Source organism: Bos indicus x Bos taurus, chromosome 4 (genome assembly GCF_003369695.1).
Source record: "Bos indicus x Bos taurus breed Angus x Brahman F1 hybrid chromosome 4, Bos_hybrid_MaternalHap_v2.0, whole genome shotgun sequence".
Taxonomy (NCBI): domain Eukaryota; kingdom Metazoa; phylum Chordata; class Mammalia; order Artiodactyla; family Bovidae; genus Bos; species Bos indicus x Bos taurus.
The window spans coordinates 23,495,615-23,521,718 of record NC_040079.1 but is presented as its reverse complement, the minus strand read 5'-3'; the positions used below and the strand labels follow the sequence as shown (position 1 = coordinate 23,521,718).

At 48.0% G+C, this 26,104-nt stretch overlaps 1 protein-coding gene across 1 annotated transcript in view; it reads right to left on the bottom strand.

Annotated features, from left to right (window-relative positions):
* Positions 1-2,648, bottom strand: part of PLXNA4 (plexin A4) — a 483,041-nt gene extending 480,393 nt beyond the window's left edge. Inside the window, exon 1 of the mRNA XM_027538965.1 lies at positions 2,115-2,648. The gene's annotated coding sequence lies outside the window, so the exon portion shown is untranslated. The remainder of the gene's footprint in view (positions 1-2,114) is intronic.
* Between the last annotated feature and the right edge of the window lie 23,456 nt (positions 2,649-26,104).

The following is a 26,104-nucleotide window of genomic DNA, read 5'->3' as shown; positions in this document are numbered from 1 at the left end:
ATGTTTACCTGGGAGCCACCCACCGTCGCTGGTGCTCCCTATTTCTGTAGAAGACCATGTGCTGCTCCACGCATACATGGGACCTCCCTGTCCACGCACCCACAAGGCATGCATGTGAAATGTTAAGGCTCTCCCGTAGCCACAAAGATATAGAGATGGGGTCCCCGCTGTCAACCTTTGTTATGTGGTTGAAAGAGCTGACCACATATAGCAAGGCTTTTTGAGAAGGCGCGCGTATATCTAGGTGCATGTACACACACCCACCATTCTTAAAAAGAGAATAATATCTCTTTTCCCGACTGGGTTCTCCCCATTGTGAAAGCTTTGCTTTATTCCATCTACCCTTTTCAATCAATCAAAGGGCAGCTCACACAGCACACAGCGGGGAATACAATCTCCCTCCGGGGGATGTCTGGTTCTCTCCTTCCCAGCCTAACCGGAGACCTTTGCAGGAGCTGAAAAAAGTTTGAAAATAGCAGAGAGATGGGGGTAGGAAGAGGGCCCTTTAGTTCAGCACCCATCTTCAGTATTTACAGAATCAGCCCAATCCTGTGCTCAGCACTGAAGCCCACTTGTTCGAAAGAATGTTGCCTCCTTTCCCCTAATGTTCTGGAAAACTCCCAACATATTTTTCCCACTGGTGGGTTTGCAGGACACACTGAACACATGATCTTGTATAGAGAGTACAAGCTGATTCCATTTCTTGCCAAGTTGCCCAACAAGCTATGCCAAAAGGGACAGCTCCAGAAACACAGAACCTCGCTAAATCTATATTCAACTCCAAACTGCTGTTGTAATGGATCTCACATTCTGCTCCCTACAACTGAGCCCTGAACGGTTTGGTCTTTGATCCCCAAATGCGAACTGTGAATAAAAAAAAAAAAACTTTGGGAACCCTATTACTTCCCACCTCCTCCAGAAAAAGTTTGAAAATGGGCAGCCTGTGACATTCCATCCAGGGAGGAAAAAAAAAAAAAGGACAAGCTTAAGGGAGATAGAGCCTTGAACCACAGGCTTCAGGAGAGCCTGTGGTTTCACATGTCAGGAGCAGCCTGGCTCTGGGAGACGCTGCCAGACCCAAGAATGCCTGGCCTCTTTGTAGGGTGGGCACTGCTGAGGTGGTCATGAAGGTGGGGGGGGGGGGCCTCCTCCCTTCCTGCAGTGCGCCCTCCTCCATCTCCCTTCTAGTTCTATTTCTCAGACACACAGCTCGAAAGGCATGTGGCAGGTGTTAGGCGCAGGCAGGGGAAAGCATCCCCATGTTTCCCCGGGCACAGTGCAGAGGGAAGGCTAGGAAGCCCCAGGCGCTTGTAGGATTGCTGTTGCCCACAGACTGGAGATGCTAGTAGGTTGGACCTTCTATGGAGGATCCGGCCCCATACAGTCAGTCTCTCTAGACCAGCCACATACCCAAAGCGATGCTTAAGCCCCTTCCTGCCTGAAACCCCGGCGCATTCCCGGGAAAGCGTTGCCTCGCTTCAGAAAGGCGGTTGTGCTGCCTCTTACTGGGGAAACGCAGTGCCTGTTCCATACGCACCGCCCTACAGAACTGCAGCCCCATCCGCCTCTGTGGCCTCCTCCCCGTGCGCGGGGCCACCCCGCTTTCCAAAGATCTGTCTGAATATCTGTCGGTCCGTCCCAGCGTTAAACCCCTCCCGGTGCGCCAAGGCCACGGAGCAAAGATTACCTGGGGCGGGTCTCCCAAGACCATGACTTCTCTGGGTTTTTTTTTTAAACCAGCTAGGGATGCCAGTGGCTGGGAACTGGGGGCGAAAAAAATCGCTCCCTCAACCTGGCGGGCCGGGAGGGAGAGGCAAGAAGGCACAGAATCCCACCCGAAAGTCCGGGTTGGCGAAGTCTGAATCCCAGAGCGTCAGAGGAGAAAGAACACGGGAAATACCTGCTCCGGCCACGCCGCACCTACGTGGGTGTCCAGGTGGGACGTGGACAGGTGCGAATGCGCGGCGTGTGCCTATGTGTATGTGTGTGTGTGCGCGCGCGTGTGTGTGTGTGTGTGTGTGCGTGCGTGCAGGGGGCTGGCTCCGGGGCAGCCCAGGACTCCGGACCGCGCGGGTATCTCCACCCGCGCTGTCCTCGCCCGCCCGGCTCCTTACCTGCAAGCGCCGCTTTGCCTGCTTCAGCGGGAGCGCCGCATTGACACTGCAGATGGTGCTGGGGCCGCTGCCTCTCGCCCTCCTCTGAACGTGTGCGTGTGCGCGCGTGTGGCTGCCTCCTCCAGCCCAGCCCCGAACCAACGCGAATACTCCACCGAGGCGCGGGGAACCCAGGGGGGAGGCCAGGGAAGCGGAGGGCGAAATCAGAGCCTGCGGGACTTGACAGCTCCTCTGGCGGCGTCCAGGGTGGGCGGAATGTCCAACAGAAAGGTCGGGAAATGCGGCTAGCTTCCAAGCACCCCTTTTCCCCGAGATCCCGAGCCCCGAAGCCCGAGCAGCAGCGGTGGCGGCTCTCGGGGGCTGCGGTGGCGACGCGGGGCCGCCCCCCTTCGTCCCCACCCCCGCGGGCTGAATGTCCTTGATGCCAAGCGGGCACGGCGGCGTCACTCCGCACCGCCCATGCTCGCCCGGTCGGGCCGCTGCCCGGGCGCGGCAAGTGCGCCGGGGACCCGCCGGGGAGCGCTGTCCGCGCCTCCGCGCGCCTCCCTGGGCAGCGGCGGCCACCCCCCGGCCACCCGCGGTCGGCCGCGCCGCGGCTGCCCCCGCCCCCGCCGGGGGACGGGCCGGGCCGGGCCGAGGGGCCGGGGCTGGGGGGCCGCGGGAGCCGCCGGCTGCTCCCCGGGGAGGCGCGGGGCGGCGGCGGCGGCCGCCGGCGCTGCGGCGGCTGAGAGCGCGGCTGCGGGCCGAGCCGGGCCTCCCGGGCGCGCCCCCGGCCCCCCGGGCGGGCTGCTCGCAAAGTTTGCAGGGGGCAGGGAGCGGGGCCGCCGCTGGCTCGGCCGCCGCCGGAGCTCCCGGGCTGCCTGCTGCCGCCGCGGCTCGCTGCTGCTGTGCATTGAAGCCCGGCCAAGCGCTGCAAAAACTCCAGCTGCCTGGCGCTCTCTGGGTCCTCCTCTCCTCCCTCCCGCCCTCCCCGCTTCCCTGCCTCCCTCCCTCGCCGTGCCCCCGCCCCTCCCCGCCGCCCGCCGCCGCTCCCTCCCTGGCTCGCGCTGGCTGGCTCGGAGCTCGGCTGACAGCTAGACCGCCCGAGAGCGGCCGGCAGAGGGGGCAGGGGGCGCCTCCCCGCACCCAGCGCCCGCGCCGCCCGCCTGGCCCGCGCTCCCCGCTCCCACGTTGAAGGAGACCCGCCTGGTGCCCTCGGCCCGCACCAGGCGACCCCGCCGGCGGCGAGGTGGGGCGGAGGGGAGCGTACTTGGTGGCACGGGGGCCGGGCGCGCCCGCAGGATGGGGCACACAGCTGCCTCCAGCAGGTCCGGATGTGGGCGCCGACGGTCGGAGGGACCCCCTGGTGCTCAGAGCCAACACACCGACGCAGGCACCCGTGCCCCGAATCAGAGCCCCGCCCCAGCACCCCGCGGGGGACCTGAGGATGCCAGGCTTGTTTGAGAGAATATGGGTGGTCAATGGCCCTAGAGCTCCCTTGTTAACCTGACTTCTCGAGTCCTGTTCATATTGAGGCCGACCTGGCTCCTCTCTTCTCGAAAACCCTAGATCCTAGATCAGAGCAAAACCAGACAATACCAACATCAGGGTGGTTTCTGAAGTCCAAAGAAAACAATCAGGACGTTGCTCAGGTTCAGAGAGCCATGGGGCAGGGCGCAAATATGGAAGTGAGCAGCTCTATCCCTGAAACCTCTGTCTCCATCCTCCCAGGACTGTGCCCCATCCAGCAAAAGAAACTGCGATTTCCACACTTAATTTAGCCCAAGACATCCATGTGTCCCTCCCACATCCCGGCTACAACTTCCACCCACCACACCAAACTGGCACCATTAATTCTGCCCTCCAGGGACCTCCTCTCATGGGCAGCCATCAAGGATGACCCTCAAAAGGAGCCCATGGTTTCTGGCTTCCTCCTTCCTGTCTGGTCTTCAACTTTCCTTTTTGCGCCCCACAGCCAGTAACTTCCTGTCCATTACTGTCCTCCCATCAAAACATCTTCAGGCAATCTTCCTGTTGGGTGGAAATGATTGACAACAGCATACATTTCTATACCTTCCTGTAGGAATTCTGTTTTCACAGAGATCAGGGTTGTAAACCAGGGAGATTAAAACCAGCTGGGCACTGGCGGGCTATACAAGCCCCAGGGTGACACTGCCCTCAGGTCAGGCCGGACCCACCCAGACAGGCCTTGCTGAAGCTTTGCCCTGGAGAGGCAGGATGCCCGGAGAGCAGGAGAGCGCCAAGCCCCAATGAGAAGGAAACCAGACATGGGGTTGTTTGGTGAGAGGGTATTCCAGGAGACACAGTGGAGCCCTGGGAGCTTCTGGTCCTCCGCTGAGCACCGCAAGGCCCAGAAAGCAGCAAGGACTTATCTTATTAGCTTGCGTTAATACATTGATCTGTCTCTTCTCTTCTCAGAAACCCTGGATCCCAGACTCTAGATAAAGCACACACTATCAGGTTAGTTTCGGAAGTCCAGAGAAACAGAACAAAATAAGTCAGTCTTGCTGCTTCTTGGAACTCCATCAGGATTTGAGGAAGCCCAGGACCAAATGTTTCTCCAGGCGGGACCCAGACTAGGGAGAGACAAGCCAGGCGCCCCAGAGGCAAAATTTCAGGAGGCATGCATGCTCAGGCGCCTTCCCGTCAGGCGGTCCTCACCCCAGTCTAGGCCCCACTTCAAGATATCTTCTCTGAAATTGCTGGATGAAACCATCACAGTCCTCTCCCAGAGGTGACAGCCCCACGGAAAACCCTAATGGGTTACTTATGGAATATGGTTCCGTAAAAGCAGGAGGGAGGGGGAACCCTTTCAAATGTGTTTACCACTCAGCTTTCAGGGTGCGCCATAAAAATGCCGAAGGTGGGGGGGGGGAGTGAGAAAAACAGCTCTGCTTCCATTCTCAGCCATCTAGCATGTATTTTTAATACAACTTGATTTTTTCTCTTGTAGCTTGTGTGTGCACATGAGTGTGTGTGTGTGTGTGTGTGTGTGTGTGTGAATATTGCTGGTACGCCCCAGGTCCATTTTCTGATGGATGGATGGGAAGTCAAAGACCTTTTTTTTTTAAGCGGTAGCAAATAAAGTGTATTTATTATTCTTTATCTCCTGCCTAGTGTGTGGCGTCATTTATTTTCATTCAAAGAAATGAATGCCATGTGGTGCCTGAAGAGCAATAACAGAGCCAAATGACAGAGAAAGAGTGAGGGAACGAGCTGGCCCAACAGTGGGCAGGTGAGGGGTCCCACCAGCCAATTCTCCTGTAGTCAACAAGGCCATTTTCCTTCTTTTCCCTTCCATTTAACCTTCCACTTAACAACCAGGTGAAAGGTGTGCTGAGGGGTGGTTATAAGGTCCTTGCAAGGAAGAACATGAAAGGTCAAATTAGCAACAGTGCCAGACCTGTTTTTCAGTTTTGTTTTGTTTTAATTATGATAGCCGCTTGTGTTTACTCTCTCTGCACTGGAGAGTGCGATGGGTTAGGATGAGCAGTGCTCTAGACCGGATGTTAGAAGACCTGGGTCCTAGTCCTGACTCTGCCACCTGCCCGTTGTATAATTTGCGGTGGATCAGACCTCCTCAGTGACACTCTGTCTTCTCACCTGCCCCATTTACCCCTTGGAAGCAGTGCCATTCAAGGAAGATGCTATCCATGTGCTTGGAGACTCTAAGGTAAGCGTGATACACACCTAAGGGATTAGCAATGCTTTTCAGAGGACCAAGTCTTTTTAAAAATAGCACCCTACAGGGAGGGCCAGAAGGTTCTCTGTCATCTTGACCATTCTCAGACACTGGGAAACACAGCGTCTACACAGGTTCAAAGTGGGTTTCTGCAGGATGTACAGACCCTCTTAGCTCCTGCACATCCCCCCCACCCCCCGCCCCTGCCTGCTGGGGAGGGGGCCTAGAGAGACCAGAGCTTTCTCCTGCTGAGAGTGGGTCTGCACGTCACCCACTCTCTGCCTGCGCTAGTGGGTACACTGCAGAGGTCATTGCCTGGTTTACGGCCACAAGAGGGAGAAACTAAACGGCACACCGCTTCCTAAAGTCCTGTTTTCTAAGGAGACTATTTTGGTGGCGATTTGGTGGTGGTTTCTAAAGACAGTTGAGAAGTAGAGTAGTGGTTCATCCCTCAGGCTGAATAAAAGCCCAGATTTAACAGAGGGGAGAAGAAATCCTTGAGTTTTCCTTCACTTAGCCACCACCGTTTTATTAGTCTAGGAACAGAACCGCTATTTAAGTTGATAAAAGCCAGATATGCTCGTTAAATAAATCACCAGAGCCTGGTGGTGCTATAGAGAAAATTTTCCCCCCATAACTGGCCCCATGGCTGGGTTTGAAACTGCACCCGGCGCTGGATGGAGGAAAAAAAACAAAAAACAAAAAAAACAAGCCGAGTCCGCAGCTTAAAAACCTACATTGTGGCGCCACCTGCAGGCGAGTAGAAATATCAACATTATCCCAACGCAGCGGAGACTGGGAGGAAAGAGGTGGCACTGCGCTGGAAACAGGGGGTCAGGGTTCCAGACGGAGAGAAGGACCCCAACTCCCCAGCTGACCCCTGATTTCCAAGTGTGTCACCAGGTGCCCACCACACTCCTGCCAGATTCGATCTGCATCCTCCTGAAAGCTGCCATTTCGAGGTGTCCACAACTGCTCTCAAGATTCTCAGTCTGTGGAAACAAACTTATTTTTTTCCTGTCTCCTAAGGGGTTAAGTTGGGCTTCCCTGGTGACTCAGTGGTAAAGAATCCACCTGCCAATGCAGGAGATGCAGGTTCCATCCCTGGGTCCTGGGTCTGGAAGATCCCCTGAAGAAGGAAATGGCAACCCACTCCAGTATTCTTGCCTGGAGAATCCCATGGACAGAGGAGCCTGGTGGGCTACCATCCATGGGGTCACAAAAAGGAGTCTTACATTGCTTAGTGACTAAACAACAAGAAACAAGAGCCTCTAACCTAAGGGTTCCATTTCCAAGACTCCAAGCCATAATGCTGTAAAACCGGACAGAGAAATGACTTCCCTTTGAGGAGGGTGGGGGAGGAACATCCTTGTGGCACCACAGTTCCTAATTGTACTTGACCTTGGTGACAAAGGGGGTGGGTAGCTCAGATGGTAAAGAATCTGCTTGCAATTTAGGAGACCCGGGTTTGATTCCTGGGTCAGGAAGATCCCCTGGAGAAGGGAATGGCTACCAACTCTGGTATTCTTGCCTAGAGAATGCCATGGACAGAGGAGCCTGGCAGGCTACAGTCCCTGGGGTCACAAAGAGCTGGACATGACTGAGCGACTGACACTGGTAACTGGGTATCATTACATACTACTAAGTCACTTCAGTCGTGTCCGACTCTGTGCGACCCCAGAGATGGCAGCCCACCAGGTTCCCCCATCCCTGGGATTCTCCAAGCAAGAACACTGGAGTGGGTTGCCATTTCCTTCTCCAATGCATGAAAGTGAAAGTAAAAGTGAAGTTGTTCAGTCATGTCTGACTCTTTGCGACCCCATAGACTGAAGCCTACCAGGCTCCTCTGTCCATGGGATTTTCCAAGCAAGAGTACTGGAGTGGGTTGCCATTGCCTTCTCCAACAGTTATTAGTAGACCCAAATCATCTCAGGCTTCTTCAGTCTGTGGCTGCTAGCGAGGGATCTCATAGTGACATCTGAATCTCATCTCCCAGCTTTTTCCTGCTCATGCAGACTTGGCCTCCACTGACAAGCCCCTCCCTGATTCCTCCCATATGTCAGAGACCTCCAAGAATGGTTGTTCTGAGGAACAAGTCTGATCACATTATCCTCTGCAGGCCTTGTCATGGACGTCCACTGCCACATGCCACGAGATGGAAGGACATCTTGGCATTGCCTCTGCCCGCCTACACTGCTGGGCACGGCCAGCCCTGCTGCTCTGCTGTGGCTTCCCAGTCCACACCAGGGGTCCAGTGCCAAGGCAAGGAGGATGCTTGCTCCCTTCTCCCACTCACACGCTTGGTGGATCTTGGTCATCTGGGCCCTGAAGCAGCTCCCATGCCTCCCAGGGTTCAAGCCGTAAATCCCCTTCACCCACAGAAAGTGAGAAAGTGTCAGTCACTCAGTTGTGTCCGACTCTCTGTGATCCCATGGACTGCAGTCCATCAGGCTCCTCTGTCCATAAGATTCTCCAGGCAAGAAGATCCTCCCCAGACCCCTCACCAACCACCTTTCTCCAGAATTCTCCCTTCTCTTCCAGCTAATGGACCACTTGTCTTTTCAACTGCAGGAACCAGAAGTTGGAGGATACTGGGTGGTAGGGATGTGACCTAACTCGATTGGCCAGAAATAGCAGAGTCCCCATTCTGGCCAGCTCCATATCTTGCTACAATAAGAAAACATAAATACTTCTGTGTGACGCTTCTTGGGGGTTCCACCCCAGGAGGCATGAGGTCTTATAGCACGCCTGAATTCCAAGAACAAGATGCCATTCACGGCTTCCACATGAAGGCTCCATCTTGCCTCTGCCCCGTTCACCTGCCAAGTAGCTTAAAGCGAGTCACTTGGCCCCTCTGACTGGGGTACCAAGAGCACAAAGGCCTCGGTTGTTTTCCTCGTAACGAAGATGGATTTGCACTAATGGATGAAATACCTTATCTGGTAACACACATTTCCAAGATGACTGCCAGGTGGTCTGAGTATAGTCTTCTAAGTGACTGTGATAACCAGCCTCCAAAATGGCCCTAGTGATCCTTGCCAACTGGTATTCCTGCCCTCCTGCAGTCTCCTCCCACAGAAACTGACTCAGGAGACCAAGAAAAGACGATGTGTGACTTTCAAGGCTAGGTCATCAAAGATGTTGCAGCTTCCAGCTTGATCTCTTGGATCACTCTCTCTGGGGGGATGAACATCACCAGGTGGTGAGAACCCTCAAGCATCCTTGAGGAGAGAAAGTGAGGTTTCTCACCAAGAGCCAGCACAACTTGGCATCCCATGAGAGAACTGCTTTGAAAGTCGGTCCTCTAGCCCCCCCCCGCCCGAGTCTTCAGATGATTCCAGCTTTAAGTCTTTCAACTGAGGTCCCAGACATTGTAGAGCAGAGACAAGATACTGCTGTTGTTCAGTCACTCCGTCATGTCCAACTCTTTGCAACCCCATGGACTGCAGCATGCCAGGCTTTCCTGTCCTCCACTATCTCCTGGAGTTTGCTCAAACTCATGTCCATTGAGTTTGTGATGCTATCTAACTATTTCATCCCCTGTTGCTCTCTTCTCCTTTTGCCTTCAGTTTTTCCCAGCATCAGGGTCTTTTCCAAAGAGTTGACTCTTCACCTCAGGTGACCAAAGTATTAGGTCTTCAGCTCTAGCATCAGTCCTTCCAATGAATATTCACAGTTGATTTCCTTTAGGATTGATTGGTTTGATCTCCTTGCTGTCCAAGGGACTCTGAAGAGTCTTTTCCAGCACCACAATTCGAAAGCATCAGTTCTTCGGCACTCAGTCCTTTTTACGGTCCAACTCTCGCCTCCATACACAACTACTGGAAAAACCATAGCTTTGACTATACGGACCTTTGTCAGCAAAGTGATGTCTTTGCTTTTTAATACACTGTCTAGGTCTGTCATAGCTTTCCTTCCAAGAGGCAAGCATCTTCCAATTTCATGGCTGCAATCACCATCCACAGTGATTTTGCATACTGTTGGAGATGGGTTATTAAGCTGTGGATAACTAATCATATAGTGATTTACAGGAGAGGGAATCCTCCCCCGCCCCCCCCCCCCCCCCAACCTTGGCATCATTAGCCTCTTACTCTTATTCTTTGAGCTCACTTGGCTTTAGAAAGAAGGACAGAGTGGGGCATACTTCATGCATGGTACTGACTATACTGGGCAGGACTGGGCACCAGTATGTATGTGCCCTGCCAGGAACTCCCTACAAAGCTCCTGCGTCAAGCCCCTCACCATATTTCACTGTGTTAAGTGAAAATGAAAAAACCCAGCCAGGGCGCTGGAAGGCACGACACACACAGTGCTGGAGTCGTGCTCACTTTAAGTAGATGTGGTCATTTCCAGAGAGTCGGCTTCAGAAACGCCCACACTGAGGTACAGAGTGGGGCTGGATCTCATTCATGTTATCAAGCTGCCCGGCACCTGCCCGCACGGGGAGCCTCTTGGAGGTCAGATTGAGTGGACTCTGGTGTGAGCACCACCCCTGCAGTACTGAGAAAGTTCCTCCCACCTGATCCTGACCCTCCCTGCACTGCCAGGCAGCGGGGAGGCCCAAGGTCTCAAGAGAAGACACAGGAGGAAGAGACCGGAAACAGAAGACGGCCATTTCCCCTCCACTCGGTGCCGTAAGGACGTCCGCCCATCACCAGCTTCGAGGAATCTCCTCAGCCCTCTGCAGCTTCTGGAGAACAAGACAGCGCCTGAGGGTCGTCAGGGGCCAAGGCACTCACAAGGGGAAGGAGGAAAGGAGGAAGGAAAGAAGCAAGGGAAAGACGTGCCTGAACTGAGCTGGCGCAGAAAGAGCTGCAGATGACGCCTCAGGGAGTTTCCGGGGACCATGCGTAGACCCAAGGTGACTTCTTTCCTCCTTCACATCTCCCTTCATTCTCTTTTCCTCTGTTTTAAAAGGGCTTCCTCCCAAAGCACTCCTGTCTGCCAGCTTTACAAATGCTGGGTGTCTGTCCCTTGTGGAATCCCCAAGGTCATAGCGGTGTTTGGTAGTTGAGTGCCTGGGAGGTCCCACTGGACGCACCTCTCTTCAGCCCTGCACTCATTGATAACAATCTGACAGCAGAAACCAGCCATGGTAGGAATATTTACACCACAGGAATCAGCACACACTGAAAACCAGGGCGCCCCACCACCCTTTTTTTTTTTTTTTTGGTGGACAGCCACTTGTTAAACCTTTCCAGAAAGGCACCAGGCAGGGCCAGTGAAGGGCCAAAAATGAGGCAGGTCAGTGCAGGCCAGGCTGGCTGAGATGTTCAGCTGACTGTTCACGGGTGCCCAGCAAATGCAGCAACCACAGGAGCTCAATGTAGTATCCCTGTGGCCAGAGTGAGAGTTCCCTTCTGCCCACACCCCACGTCTAGATAAGGAGAAAATGTTAAGGCATACCCCTCCCGCTAAGTCTAAGGCGCTTCAGTCGTGTCCGACTCTGTGTGACCCCATAGACGGCAGCCCACCAGGCTCCCCCGTCCCTGGGATTCTCCAGGCAAGAACACTGGAGTGGGCTGCCATGTGTCTAAGGAGCTTTGTCTCGTATTTTTTTGACACTAGAATCAAGAAGGAAAGTGATTTCCTTTCCTTGCCAGGCAACTGAGGCAAGAGATGTTGAAGTGACGTATCTCAGGTTACACAGGAATCTGAAATGTAAACCTGTTAACACCTGTCAGTCATTCTCACCACTTCAACTTTCAGATTAATACCTTGGATTTGGCAACAATTCTATTTTCATTCCCTTAAAGCACTGCTGTTAAAATTACAGTACACCCATGTAACGGAACACAGTGTAGCTCTTAAACAAATGAAGTAAATCTATGTAATCAATGCTCTGAAAAAAAAATGCAGAAAGGTATTTGTGTGTATACTTGCATATTTTTGAATATAGAGAATACTGCATACATATCTATATAGCTTTATATATACATAGAACATTTTGGAAGGAGACAAAAAAATACTTACCAGCAGAAACCTTAGAGTCGGAACCAGGGTGATATATATTTTATTGTTTCATTGTATATCTTTTGTTCTTTTTGACATTTTACCCTGTGCAAGTATTACATTCTCCATGCAAGTATTAAAAAAGCTAGTTAAAAAGGAACAAAAAATACTGCTGCTAAAAGCATCTTCATCACACCACTCGCGATTCCCGAATCCAGCCAACCACTCCTCCACCCCATCTGTATCATATTCAAGTTTGCTTTTGTTCTACTTTCCGACTATCTGCTCCAGCTTGCTTGTCTTCTTCGGGCTGCCATGAAGGTCACGTAGCAGTCTGTCTGCGCAGCATGATGGGGTCAACATCCAAACTCTAGTTCTCATCTCTCATTTCCTGAAGACCAGCCAGCATCCTACTTGCACTGAGGACTTCTGTTGGTACTAATTGGCTAGAGGGAGATTCCCGGATTGATCCAGAACATCCTTTCCATGCTAAGGCAGGTAAATTTGCCTTCATGTGCAGTTTGTCAGTCGTGTCCAACTCTTTGCAACCCCATGGACTGTAGCCCGCCTGGCTCCTCTGTCCATGGGATTTTCCAGGCAAGAATACTGGGTTGCCATTTCCTCCTCCAGGGGATCTTCCCAACCCAGGGATCAAACCCTCATCTCCTGCATCTCCTGTATTGGCAGGTGGATTCTTTACCACCGAGCCACCTGGGAAGGCCCAAAGCAAGTAGCTTTAAGTCAAAGGCAGTATTCTTCTCCACTATGGTCAGTAAACTCATGGACATTGATATGCAGAAATGGTACAGGCTAAACACATGGTAATGCCAGGAAGCATTTAGATATTAACAGGTGAAAAACTCCATATTGTGTTTTTAATCTCATCAGGAACTGTGTAAGGGTGTGCTTGCTAAGTCGCTTTAGTCATGTCCAACTCTGTGTGACCCCTTAGAATGTAGCCCGCCAGGCTCCTCTGTCCATGAGGACCTCCAGGCAAGAATACTGGAGTGGGTTGCCCTTTCTTCCTCCAGGGGATTTTCCTGACCCAGGGACTGAACCCGCATCTCTTATGTCTCCTGCATTGGCAGGCAGGTTCTTTACCACCAGCACCGCCTGGGAAGCCCCAGGAACTGTGTAGGGAAAGGACTAGAGACAGGCAAACCTCATTCTCATTTTTCAAATGATGAAAATAATGTAAGTTCTGAACACTACAAACAGATGAGCTGGGCCCAGATATTGACCATTGGCTCAGTAAAGGGCTGGCATGTGATTATTTAGAAAATGATACAGTGAGTGCTAGGAAAGGGCCTGTGATTGCCAAGAACAAACCCTACCAGGTTCGTTTTGCTCCCTAATTCAACAATGTGGTGAGGCTTTCACATCAAAGAAGTGTGGGAGAGACTATCTGAATTGATCAAGGATTCTTTAATAAGATCTTTCTAGAACACAGGGTAATGTGGGCTGGATGGATCAACTAATTCAGTGGTGAGACCCCAAAGATCATCTTCAGTGCATCAAGACAGCATCGAGGAAGGTTTTCTTGGGGTCTGTGTCTGAGCTCAGTTCTCAAACTAATCCTGTTCAACAGATTTACTGGTAACTTGGATAAAGACGGAGGAGACATAGTCATCAAATTTGTCTCTGACTGCAATAAAAAAAAAAAAGTTAAATATAAGTATTTACAATCCTTCTCCTTGCTCAGGAAAAAGAAACCTTTGCTTAATATTGGGCATTTTTGGTGTTTGTAAGGAATTTTGATGTTGACCTGGGACACCATGCTGAGGAATGAAACAGTGAGAGAAGCTGAACTGACCTACATATGAAAATATACAGAGCTCTCCAAAAAGAAGGATCTGGCAAAGAGGAAGGAATGGGGCAGCAGCCTGAGAGGGAAGGGGGCTGTAAGGATGGGTGGGAGGAAGGTGGAAATAAGGCTGTGAGGATGGAGTCCCTGGAGGCATGTGAGCATCAGTAACAAAAAGAGTGGGTTGCAGGAAGTCTCTCAGAGCGTGTGATGTAATTCCTTCTTTTGATGCCTCCTCAAGAGATCGTCAGTAGAAAACTTTGTAATTTGTCAACGCTTTGAAAAGGTTGATTTTTGCATTTCTTTTGGATATATTGTCAAGTTGGGATGGATCTTAAGGCAGAATCAAGAAGACCCTGTTTTATTCAGGATACAAGTGCGTGATCAAAGTCTAACAACATAAAATAGACTCTCTGAATTCAAAAATAATTTTGCGTGCTGAAATTATGGGGAAATTTTTTTCAACAAAATGAAATTTAATATAGATACAACCAAGATCCTATACATGGGTGTAGAAAAAAACTTTACAAATACAGGATCAAGGAGATGTGGCCATATTCTTGTTGAGTATAAGCTAAAGTTGAAAATAAGCTCTACATGTGAATCAACAGTGAGAGGCTGTCAAAGTCAATGGAATCACAAGCTATGTTATTAGAGAGTGGAGTCCCAAAGGGGACAAGGATAGTTCTGCTCTACTTGGAGATGCCAGACCATACCTAGATTATTGCATATGAGTCCCAGGCCCCATATTTTCAGAGTGGCTGAGCCCAAAAAGGAGTTAAAATCCTGTTATATTTGGAACTATCAAAGGAGTGAGTGATGTCCAGCTTCAAGGAAGTAAGCATCAAGGCAATATGACAACTTCAAATATTTGAAGAGCTGTCAAGGGGAAGAGTTGCTGAATTAGCTCTAAAACTTCAAAATATCCAAGCATGATCAATGAACAGAATTTCTCTTACATAGGGTTATTTTGGCCCACTAAAAGAATGCCTTTCTAATAGAGGTTACTAAAGACAGAAGAGACCTTCTTGGGTGGCAGTGAGTTCTCTGTCACTTGATGTGTTCAAACAGGAAGTGATACCTAGGTAAAGGCTAGAGTTTGGATGAAATGACCTCCAGTGTCTCTAAGGGTCTGAGATTTTAGTTATTTTGTGTTTGTTGTTGTATCCTCCACAATGCCATGGGTTTTGCTGTGACTCAGTAAATGTTTATTGAATCAAAATGAAATGCTTTGAGTGTCATGTCTAGGGAAGATAACCAACATCCTGCCCAAGCCTATGGAGAAGGCAATGGCACCCCACTCCAGTACTCTTGCCTGGAAAATCCCATGGACGGAGGAGCCTGGTAGGCTGCAGTCCATGGGGTTGCCAAGAGTCAGACATGACTGAGCGACTTCACTTTCACTTTTCATTTTCATCCATTGGAGAAGGACATGGCAACCCACTCCAGTGTTCTTGCCTGGAGAATCCCAGGGACAGGGGAGCCTGGTAGGCTGCCCTCTATGGGGTTGCACAGAGTCGGACACAACTGAAGCGACTTAGCAGCAGCAGCAGCAGCAGCAGCAGCTGCCCAAGACTATCACCAAGGAGAAGAATCAAGGCTGAAGTTAGAAATATAGTCAAGTCAAAGACTGAGATAAAGGGAATGAGTCTCTGTCCAGAGAGCTAAGGTGAACCTTGCCTCTTTCATGCTCTGCACTGTACATCTCATTCACCAGGCAGGCCATCCTTTGCCTTGTGCAGGCCGGATAGAACCATTTTCCTTATCATTCATTCACTGAGTACTCCCACAATCCAGAGTTCCGAACTTTTATTTTTTTTCCTTTGGTTTTCAAATTATTGCCCCCACCCTATTTCTTGCTCCCCAAATACCCATTCTCTCTTTCTGGCTGCTCAGGTTGATTTTTATTTCCCTTTCCTCTACATCTCTTCCTACTCCATCAGGGGAACTTTGTCATTCCTCTATTCCTACCCCTTTAGCTTGCGAAGCTTTCCACGGCTACCAGGGCCCTGACAACCAGGCCAGGGGCCCTAGTGTCTCAGAGAAGTTGCAGGTAATAGGCTCAGTGTCAAACTGTGTCATCTTGTAAACCTCGGGCTAAACAGGTCTCTGTCCTATATCTAACTGCATTGTGGACATGCAACAAGCTATTCATGTAATGACTGCTCTTTCACCCTCTAGCTTGTCTTAAATGATATGAACAATGCATTCTCATCCCTGCCTCCTCTCTACGCCCCAGGGGAAATTATTCATCAAATGCACCTCTCTGTAAATGAGTGGGTGTTGGCTTCTTCTGTGAGAGTTCCAAATTTTCAGTCTATCCCTTTGTCATTCCTAATTATGCTTCCTCCCGAATTAATGGTATTATTGACACCTCATCATTTTCTTCTGTAAATAAAACAAAAGCACCCTATCTCTTCCTCTCCAGTGATTTCATCAACACCTTTCAGGCCTGGTCCTAATTTCCCTTCCTGATTTGTCATGCTTCTTCAGGCATAAAGCTACAGGAAGAGAGAATACATCTTAAGGAAGAAAGAGTCAAGTGATACTGATGCTAACAGTGATAAAGATTTCTTCCAAAGACTAAAGCCAGATAGCACAGATTTTCATGAGATTTTAAAGGTTTTGTAAAATTTCATTGTAATTGTAGAGTACAATATGCCAAGGGGATGCTCTGCAACTCATATCATGTTTAGGATCATCCATTCAAAAATCATTTATGAAGTGCCTGCCATATGTCACTATACTGTGGATCAAAGCTGTTTCAGGCATAGTCCCTTCCTTAGGGGTTTTCAGGTGAATGGGGGACAACATGGTAAACAAATAACTGCAGCAATATGTTGTCAATGCTAAGATATAAGTATTTGCCAAGTAATAAGGGATTATGGAGAAGGAAATGGCACCCCACTCCAGTGTTCTTGCCTGGAGAATCCCAGGGACGGGGGAGCCCGGTGGGCCACCATCTGTGGGGTCGCACAGAGTCGGACACGACTGAAGCGACTTAGCAACAGCAGGGGATTATAAGGAAAAGACTGTCATTTCAGAAAGCAATTCTCCTTAATTCTGATCATACCATATTCAAATTATAACTATTCATTTTGTTATTAATAGTGTCTCTGCTGTTTCAATAGTTTTAAAATAAAGTTCAACTCAGTGAGAAATAATAATAATAATATCTATTCTTCTGATCAGAAGGACTTGGAGTAAGAAGCTGCATTGAGGCATGGACGAGTAGAAGATAGGAATGAACGATGAAGATCAGCCACTGGGACTGACTCGGTTGCAAAGGATGTAGGTGAAAGAAACGTGTGTATGTGTGTGTGTGTGTGTGTGTGTGTGTGTTAGTTGCTCAGTCATGTCCGACTCTTTGCGACCCCATGGACCCTGTCAGGCTCCATGCAGGTAAATAGGTAAATACACAGGTACTTGGTAAACGTTACCTTTTAGTATCACTTCACCTTTTAGTATCCCTGTTTCATAAATACTGAAAAATTCTCCCAGGGAATAAAACCAAGGAGTCACATGAGCAGGTAATTCATATCTATTCAGCCTTTTTCTATTTAATGCTGAAGATCTTATTGGCTTTATTCAGTGATTTATGAATCAGACAGCATCCAGTCTAACAGAAAAAAAGGAGTCCCCTATACATTGTTTCTTCGATTCATTTCTTTATATGAATATATTCTGAGTTTCTCCTACGTGCTGAGTTCTAGGTGCTGGAGCTAAGATGGAGCCCAAGCCAGCAGGTCTCTGCTCTTGTGCAGTGCGCACTGTGGATTAAGGCAAGAATGAAGCAGTTAAATGAATGAACAGGATGATTGCAAGTAGTGATTTGTTTCATGAATAATATGAGAATATAGTGTTTTGAGGGGTCTCCATGTGGGTGAAGAAAGGCTTCTCTGAGCTGGTAACCTCTGACCTGAGGCTTGAAGGACAAGAAGGAACCAGCCAGGGGAAGACATGGAGTGAAGAAGCAGTAAGTGCAAGGGTTTTGAGGTGGAATGGAGAAGAAAAATAATACTTCCAAAGAAGACAAGCTTTGGGAACCATGAAATGGTCAGTGTGGGCAGAACTTTGCAAGGAAAAAGAGAGAACAAGCCGTTAGAAACACACACACCCATACTAATCCAATTGGGGAAAATAAAGTAGAAAAGAGTTAGGAAAAATGCATAACTCTAAAAAGGTCTTTGGATCATATGACTTCTTATACCACGTGGATCAAGCCTGGCTCCATAAAATGTAGTGGATAAGAAGGAAACTGACAAAATGATGAAATGAGGATGGAAGATGCTAATTAGAAATACTGAGGTGGAGACTGTGTTATTAAGAAGACTTTGATCTGCAAGTAACAACATACCCATCCAGCTGTTTAAAAGACATTTAATATCTCACCTGAGTAGCCTGGAGGTAGGTGGTTCCTGGTCTAGTGCAGGAATTCACTGAGGTTATCAAGGATCCAGCCTCTTTCTGTTTTGTCTGTGTCTCATCCCTAACATGTCATTTTTTTTTTTTTTGCCCTTAAGCTTCATTTAAGCCCCCCAAAAGGAAAAGCAGTGCCAGAAAGCTCTTCTGCAGTGGCTTATCTCTCAAAATGCTTCTGTATGTCTCATTGGCCAGAACTGGGCCACATGGTCACTCCAAGATGTAAGGGAAGTTGGGGACATGAGCGTCTGGCAAAGAAGAACAGGATTCCTGACACTGATCTGGACTAACCAAGACCCCAGTAGTCACCCCCCCATAGACTGAATCAACCTGGAGAGCCCTGGAACAGAAGAAGGAGGGGATAGTGGGTCATTCACTGTAGCCCCTGCCAGGGTGAGAGGAAAGAAGCAGGGAGTATAGAGTGATGGAAAGACCTCCCAGATCTGGAATCACAAGACATGGATTATAATCTCAGCTCTGGGAAAATTACCAAACAATCTCAGCCAGAGTTCCTTCATCTATAAAATGAAAGTGACACCACCACCTACCTGTCAGGTAGGTTGTGAGGAGCAGAAATTGTCAGAACGGGTTGTAAGTCCTTAGCGTATTCCCAAGACTCTATCGTGTTGCAGGGTGAAAGTACTACAGTAACTTCTATTTCTACTTATTTTGCTCAGTCTTTAAGAATATATGTGGTTATATATTATACAATAGCATATAACATAAATAATACATGCCATATAAAATATGCATCTATAATATACATACTACATTACAATAACATATATAGGTATATAACTTATACATAAATAAAAGTACATATGTTTTGAGTGCTCAAAAAATGTACTGACAAGCCTCCAGGTTTTTAACATAATCGGTTTGGCAACACTTTTTTAAAGAACACAATGCATGTAAGGTGCTTGGCACGGGACCGGTGTGTATTGAGCCTTCAAAAAAGGCTGGCTCCGTAGCTGCCTTTCAGATGTAGTAGAATTGCGGTTTTTAATGGCATGAGCATGCATCTGTCACAGTCCCTCCCAACTCTGCTCTCAAAATGCTGCGTATCATGTGCTCTTGTGCCACCACAAATCCCGCTCCCAGAAAACAGGATTACAAACAGCGCACCACACAAAGCAGCTCCCAGGGGCCCCGATCGTGTAGCTTCCCCAGCTCCCTGGGCATCTTCTTCTCTTTGGCCAGGTGGGCGCTTCTATAGGAAGGGATGAACAAAAGCAAGGACAAGGGGAAGCCAAGCCAGCCAGGGAGGAGACCTGCCGGCACAGGAGAGAAAAGGCCCCCGTGGAAGGGGAGGGTTAAAACTCCAAAGGGGTTTGGGAATTTTCTGTACAATTCACCTCTCCCTGTGAACCCTGCTTCCCATTAGCATGGACAAATGAGAAGTGCCCACATCTCCTTTACACCCACCCTCGTCTTTCCTTGCAGGGACTCAGGATACTTTAGGAAGAAGAGCATTTCTTTCTTGCCTTGAGCATCATCTCCGCGTTAGATGCGGGTAGAGAAATAAAGTCACAAGGTCACTTAGCAGCTCAGCTAGAAAACACCCAGGAGTCCTGACACCCGATTGAAATCACTTTTCTCATTAAAGTACAAAGATAAAGCCTCCTTTATAAATATGAGGTCCTTAAATATTATCTGTGGCCATCAGTTCTGCTGGCTGTGTAGGCATTGTTCATTTATTTAATTTAACCTTTTCTTCCCCCCAAAGCTTTTGGCTCTGCCTTTAAAAACCCACACTAAATTCTCACTTAACGATTTGACCGGCTCCCCTTTTAGCTTCCTTTAAACGAGCTGCCGATAAAGGAATAAACTTGCTGAAGAAATAAGAAATAAGCCTCCTGAACACTGTAGCCCTTTATGCCGCCACTGTCCAGGCTGAAGGCTCCTCTCAAATGAATTGAGAGATAATGCTAATGGAATTACACATTGTGACTGGATCAGGGGCTGCCACGGGAAGATAAATACCAAAGCAAGGCTAAAGCATTTAATCAAAAATAAACCCCCTACGTGTCCTTTTTTTTTCCCTTCAGAGTTAAACACACACACACACACACACACACACACACACACACACACACACCCAAGACCTTGGTTTACCACATATATTACTTCACTCCCTTGACGCTTTTATTCCAAATTATTTGGTTTAGGGGAGGTCCCACATACATGCATTTAGAAGCAAATTAAATCAGTAAGAGTGACCTACCCAACATGTGTTTACACTGACACAAATGACACCCTGGCAAGCCTCTTGGAAGATAAACCATATGTGGATTACTTCATGGAGATGATATAGCGCTTATCTGTTCTCTTTAGGCTCAATTTTAAATAAGATAAAATCGCTGGGCCCTGTGATCTGCCTGGTGAAGCTGTTTACCACGCAGTTGACACGCAACGGGGGCTGTTACGGAATATGGATTAGCAAGTGGCGGTGGTCGGCGGTAGCTTTCTTCTGGCTCGCTCCCGCTCCCCTAGGGGTGACAGTGATGCCCACAGAGCATGGGTCTAAGGTCCCAGTTCGGATCTGGGTCTAAAAAAATCATTCCACATAATGGTAATCTGTCATGTTTTGGGTCTCATTATGTGTCCTGCTTAATTCTAAAAATGAACTTAGTGACACCTCTCCAGGTAACCTAACCTGGGCTTCCCAGGTGGCTCAGTGGTAAAGAATCCGACTGCCAGTGCAGGAGACATGAGTTCAGTTCCTGGTCTGGGAAGATCCCCTGGAGAAGGGCATGGCAACCCACTCTGGTACTTTTGCCTGGAGAATCCCATGGACAGAGAAGCCTGGCAGGTTGCAGTCCATGGGGTCGCAAAGAGTCAGAAACAGCTGAGCAACTGCACGTAAGCACGCCAGGTAACCTGTGACATCCTGGTGTATTAGAGTTTGTTTTCATAAGTAACGGAAATGAATTCTGGTTCTCCTACACAAAAACAGGGCTTAGAAGAACATCAGGGACTCTTAGCAGAATGTCAGGGGGTTCTTCTAAGGGATGACCAAGGGGAGACCCAGCAGAGCTAGCCTATAGGAATGGGCTAGTTTGAGTGTTGCTCTGGCCTCCGAGTCATAGCATCACTTACTCAGGGGACAAAACCCCGGAGGATGGGTCTGACAGGCTGAGACTAAGGCATGTGTCCATCTGGCTACCTGGATATAGCAGGAGGGTCTGCCCTTTCAGATCTGAGAAGGGGAAATGTGCTATCTGCTGAGGAAGTGTCACACAATAGGAGACTCTCCAAGAGGAAGATCCGGTGCTAATAAAAAGAGGTGGAACAATTTGTTGTTAGTCACTAAGTTGTGTCCAGCTCTTTACAACCCCGTGGACTGTTGTTTACTTCCCGGTCCTTCACCATCTCCCAGAGTTTATTCAAACTCATGTCCTTTGAGTCAGTGATGCCATCCCAACATCTCGTTCTCTGTCACCCGCTCCTCCTCCTGCCCTCAATCTTTCCCAGCATCAGGGTATTTTCCAGTGAGTCAGCTCTTCGCATCACGTGGCCAAAGTAGTGGAACGATGAGCACTCCCAAACTGGCAAATGACTCCTAGACTAGGGCTAAGAAAGGTGTGCTTGGGACCCTGTTCAGTCTGACGTCAAGTAGGAAACAGCTTGCAGTGACGAAAAGAGCACTTACCCGTGAGTTAGGAAACCCAAAGTTAGCTTGGACGCTAAGGCAAATCTGTTTGAGCTAAGGCAAGTCCATTTCCCTCTAGCTCACTCTTTTGGGTTGAAACATGACCCTCCCAAGATTCATAAGTTAAAATCCTAACCACCAGTACCTCAGAACATGACCTTAATTGAAAATAGGGTCATTACAGGTGTAATTTGTTAAATGAGATTATACTGGAGTAGAGCAGGGCGCCTAACTAATAATAATTTGTACAAAGGGAAAATTTGGACACAGACACCCATGGGGAAAATGGTCTCCATAAATGGAGTTACATTGCCACAAGCCAAGGAACTACCAGAAGCTAAGAGAGAAGTCTGGCCTGCTAACACCTTGATCTCAGGTTTCTAGCTTCCAGAACTGCAAGGCAACAAATCTCTGTTAAGCCACAGAGTTTGTGGTACTCTGTTACAGTAGCTCTAGGAGACTAACACACTCAATTTCTGTAAGGGGAATGGGTTGGATTAGGTCTGTGACTTTTCAATGAATCTTGACTCAACTTAACTTCCTCGGAGTCCTAGCAGTTCTTGGCAGCATCCTTTGAGAACTGTGAGGCCAAGCAATCTCCAAACCCCCTCCAGTGCCCTCTAAATTAAAGCCTTTTTCAGTTTGGATAAAGCAGTATTCAAAATTTTGGGAAGGATGTTCCTGGGGCATTTTTTTTTTCCTTCTAACTCTCTGGACAGGCTAGTTGCTTAATTGGCCCCATGCCAATCTCCATACCCCACACATTCACCCTGCTTTATCAGCCACTAAGCCTTAGGAAAATGAGGCTACTTCATCCAGTTTGCAGATGTCTTGGTCTAGCCCAGTGACATGTCCACTCAGACACAGACATATTTGCTGGGCGTGCATCCTGGGGACTCAGTCCTATTGTAGACCCTGATCCAGCCACTTGGAACTCAGAAGGTTCTGTGACCTACCACATCTTCATCTCCCTGCATCAACCCCCAGCATCTAGCAGCCATATCTAATATCTCATAGAACAATAGATACCCCAGTAGATACTTTTCGAGATGTATATGATGTCCGTGGTTCTATCTTTAAAAAGAGAAAGAAAGCTCATGATGTCACAAATATTTGGAGGGCAACAGGCACCCTGCCAGACCTGATCGCATACATGTCAGAAGCCTCTACATGACATCATGACACTGTGGGAACTGGCTGATTATTGATCTGTCTCCTAAGCTAGACTGAGAACTCTGTGCAAATAGAGTCCACTGTGCTTCTCAGATTTGAATCCTCAGATCCAGGTGGACAAACCATAAGTGCTACAGTTGAAGATCAAAAGAGCTGCCAACCGGGAAAGGCATGCATTCACAACATCCAGACTCCACACCACAAAAGAAGGAAGACTTGGCCAGCTCCACTTGCCCAACCTGATTCTCCTCCTGCGTTTGTAGGCTTGTGACCCTCCACACAGAGGAAGACCTCCAAGAGACAAAGAAACAGAGGTCACCGTTCTTTCTTCCTCCAAGTTGTGCTACAAAATTGTCTCATACATACATAACAGCTTAAAAATTAGTGAAATGAACCCATGGATACCTTCCACTCTCAGCCCAATCGTCATTATCACTCAGGCACATTTGTAGACATCATGAAATGTCACTTCTAGATACTTAGGCATAATTCTCTTAGAATAAAACATTATCTTATTTAACTACCATACCATGACTGCACATAATAAAATTAATAATTCCACAATATTATCAAGTATCAGGTATATATACAATTTTTTCCATCATCCTAAAAAGTGCCACAGGTTGGTTTGTTTCTAATCAGATTCTAATCAAAGTTCACATACTTCATTTGATTGTTGTATCTTTTGAGTCTCCTTTAATTCAGCAGAGTCCTCCAACTCCTTTCTTTGATGACACTGACTTTTTGAGGACTTCAGTTCAGTTCAGTCACTCAGTCGTGTCTGACTCTTTGCAACCCCACGGACGGCAGCATGCCAGGCTTCCCTGTCCATCATCAACTCCCAGAGCTTACTCAAACTCATGTCCATCGAGTCAGTGATGCCATCCAACCATCTCATCCTCTGTTGTCCCCTTCTCCTCCCACCTTCAATATTTCCCAGCATCAGGGTCTTTTCTAGTGAGTTAGTTCTTCCCATCCGGTAGCCAAAATATCGGAGTTTCAGCTTCAGCATCAGTCCTTTGAGTGAATATTCAGGATTGATTTTCTTGAGGATAGACTTTCTGGATCTCCTTGCAGTCCAAGGGACTCTCAAGAGTCTTCTCCAACACCACAGTTCAAAAGCATTAATTCTTCAGCGCTCAGCTTTCTTTATAGACCAACTCTCACATGCATACATGACTACTGGAAAAACCATAGCTTTGACTAGATGGACCTTTGTTGGCAAAGTCTCAATGAAACTATGAGCCATGCCGTGTAGGGCCACCCAGAGAGTTCTGACAAAACATGGTCCACTGGAGAAGGGAATGCAAACCACTTCAGTATTCTTGCCTTGAGAACCCCATGAACAGTATGAAAAGGCAAAAAGATAGGACACTGAAAGATGAACTCCTCAGGCCAGCAGGTGCCCAATATGCTACTGGAGATCAGTGGAGAAATAACTCCAGAAAGAATGAAGAGATGGAGCCAAAGCAAAAACAACACCCAGTTGTGGATGTGACTGGTGATGGAAGTAAATTCTGATGCTGTAAAGAGCAATATTGCACAGGAACCTGGAATGTTAGGTCCATGGATCAAGGCAAACTGGAAGTGGTCAAACAGGAGATGGCAAGAGTGAACATCGACATTTTAGGAATCAGTGAACTAAAATGGACTGGAATGGGTGAATTTAACTCAGATGACCATTATATCTACTACTGTGGGCAAGAATCCCTTAGAAGAAATGGAGTAGGCATCATAGTAAACAAAAGAGTCTGAAATACAGTGCTTGGATGAAATCTCAAAAACAGTAGAATGATCTCTATTCATTTCCAAGGCAAACCATTCAATATCACAGTAATCCAAGTCTATGCCTAGACCAATAATGCTGAAGAAGCTGAAGTTGAATGGTTCTATGAAGACCTACAAGACCTTCTAGAACTAACACCCAAAAAAGATGTCCTTTTCACTATAGGAGACTGGAATGCAAAACTAGGAAGTCAAGAGATACCTGGAGTAACAGGCAAATTTGGCCTTGAAGTGCAGAATGAAGCAGGTCAAAGGCTAATAGAGTTTTGCCACTAGAACACACTGGTCATAGCAAACACCCTCTTCCAACAACACAAGAGAAGACTCTACACATGGACATCACTAGATGGTCAACACCAATATCAGATTGATTATATTCTTTGCAGCCAAAGATGGAGAAGCTCTATACAGTCAACAAAAACAAGACCAGGAGCTGACTGTGGCTCAGGTCATGAACTCCTTATTGCCAAATTAAGACTTGAATTGAAGAAAGTAGGAAAAACCACCAGACTATTCAGGTATGGCCTAAATCAAATCCCTTATGATTATACAGTGGAAGTGAGAAATAGATTTGAGGGATTAGATCTGATAGACAGAGTGCCTGAAGAACTGTGGAAGGAGGTTTGTGACAGTGCACAGGAGACAGGGATCAAGACCATCCCCAAGAAAAAGAAATGCAAAAAGGCAAAATGGTTGTCCGAGAGGAGGCCTTACAAATAGATGAGAAAAGAAGAGAAGCTAAAGGCAAAGGAGAAAAGGAAAGATATACCCATTTGAATGCAGAGTTCCAAAGAATAGCAAGGAGGGATAAGAAAGCCTTCCTCAGTGATCAATGCAAAGAAATAGAGGAAAATAACAGAATGGGAAAGACTAGAAATTTCTTCAAGAAAATTAGAGATACCAAGGGAACATTTCATGCAAAGATGAGCTCAATAAAGGACAGAAATGGTATGGACCTAACAGAAGCAGAAGATATTAAGAAGAGGTGGCAAGAATACACAGAAGAACTGTACAAAAAAGATCTTCATGACCCAGATAACCATGATGATGTGATCACTCACCTAGAGCCAGACATCCTGGAATGTGAAGTCAAGTGGGCCTTAGAAAGCATCACTACGAACAAAGCTAGTGGAGGTGATGGAATTCCATCTGAGCTATTTCAAATCCTAAAAGATGATGCTGTGAAAGTGCTGCACTCAATATGCCAGCAAATTTGGAAAACTCAGCAGTGGCCACAGGATTGGAAAAGGTCAGTTTTCATTCCAATCCCAAAGAAAGGCAATGCCAAAGAATGCTCAAACTACTGCACAATTGCACTCATCTCACACACTAGCAAAGTAATGCTCAAAATTCTCCAAGCCAGGCTTCAACAGTACATGAACCATGAAATTCCAGATGTTCAAGCTGGATTTAGAAAAGGCAGAGGAACCAGAGATCAAATTGCCAATATTCGTTGGATCATCAAAAAAGCAAGAGAGTTCCAGAAAAATATCTACTTCTGCTTTATTGACTATGCCAAA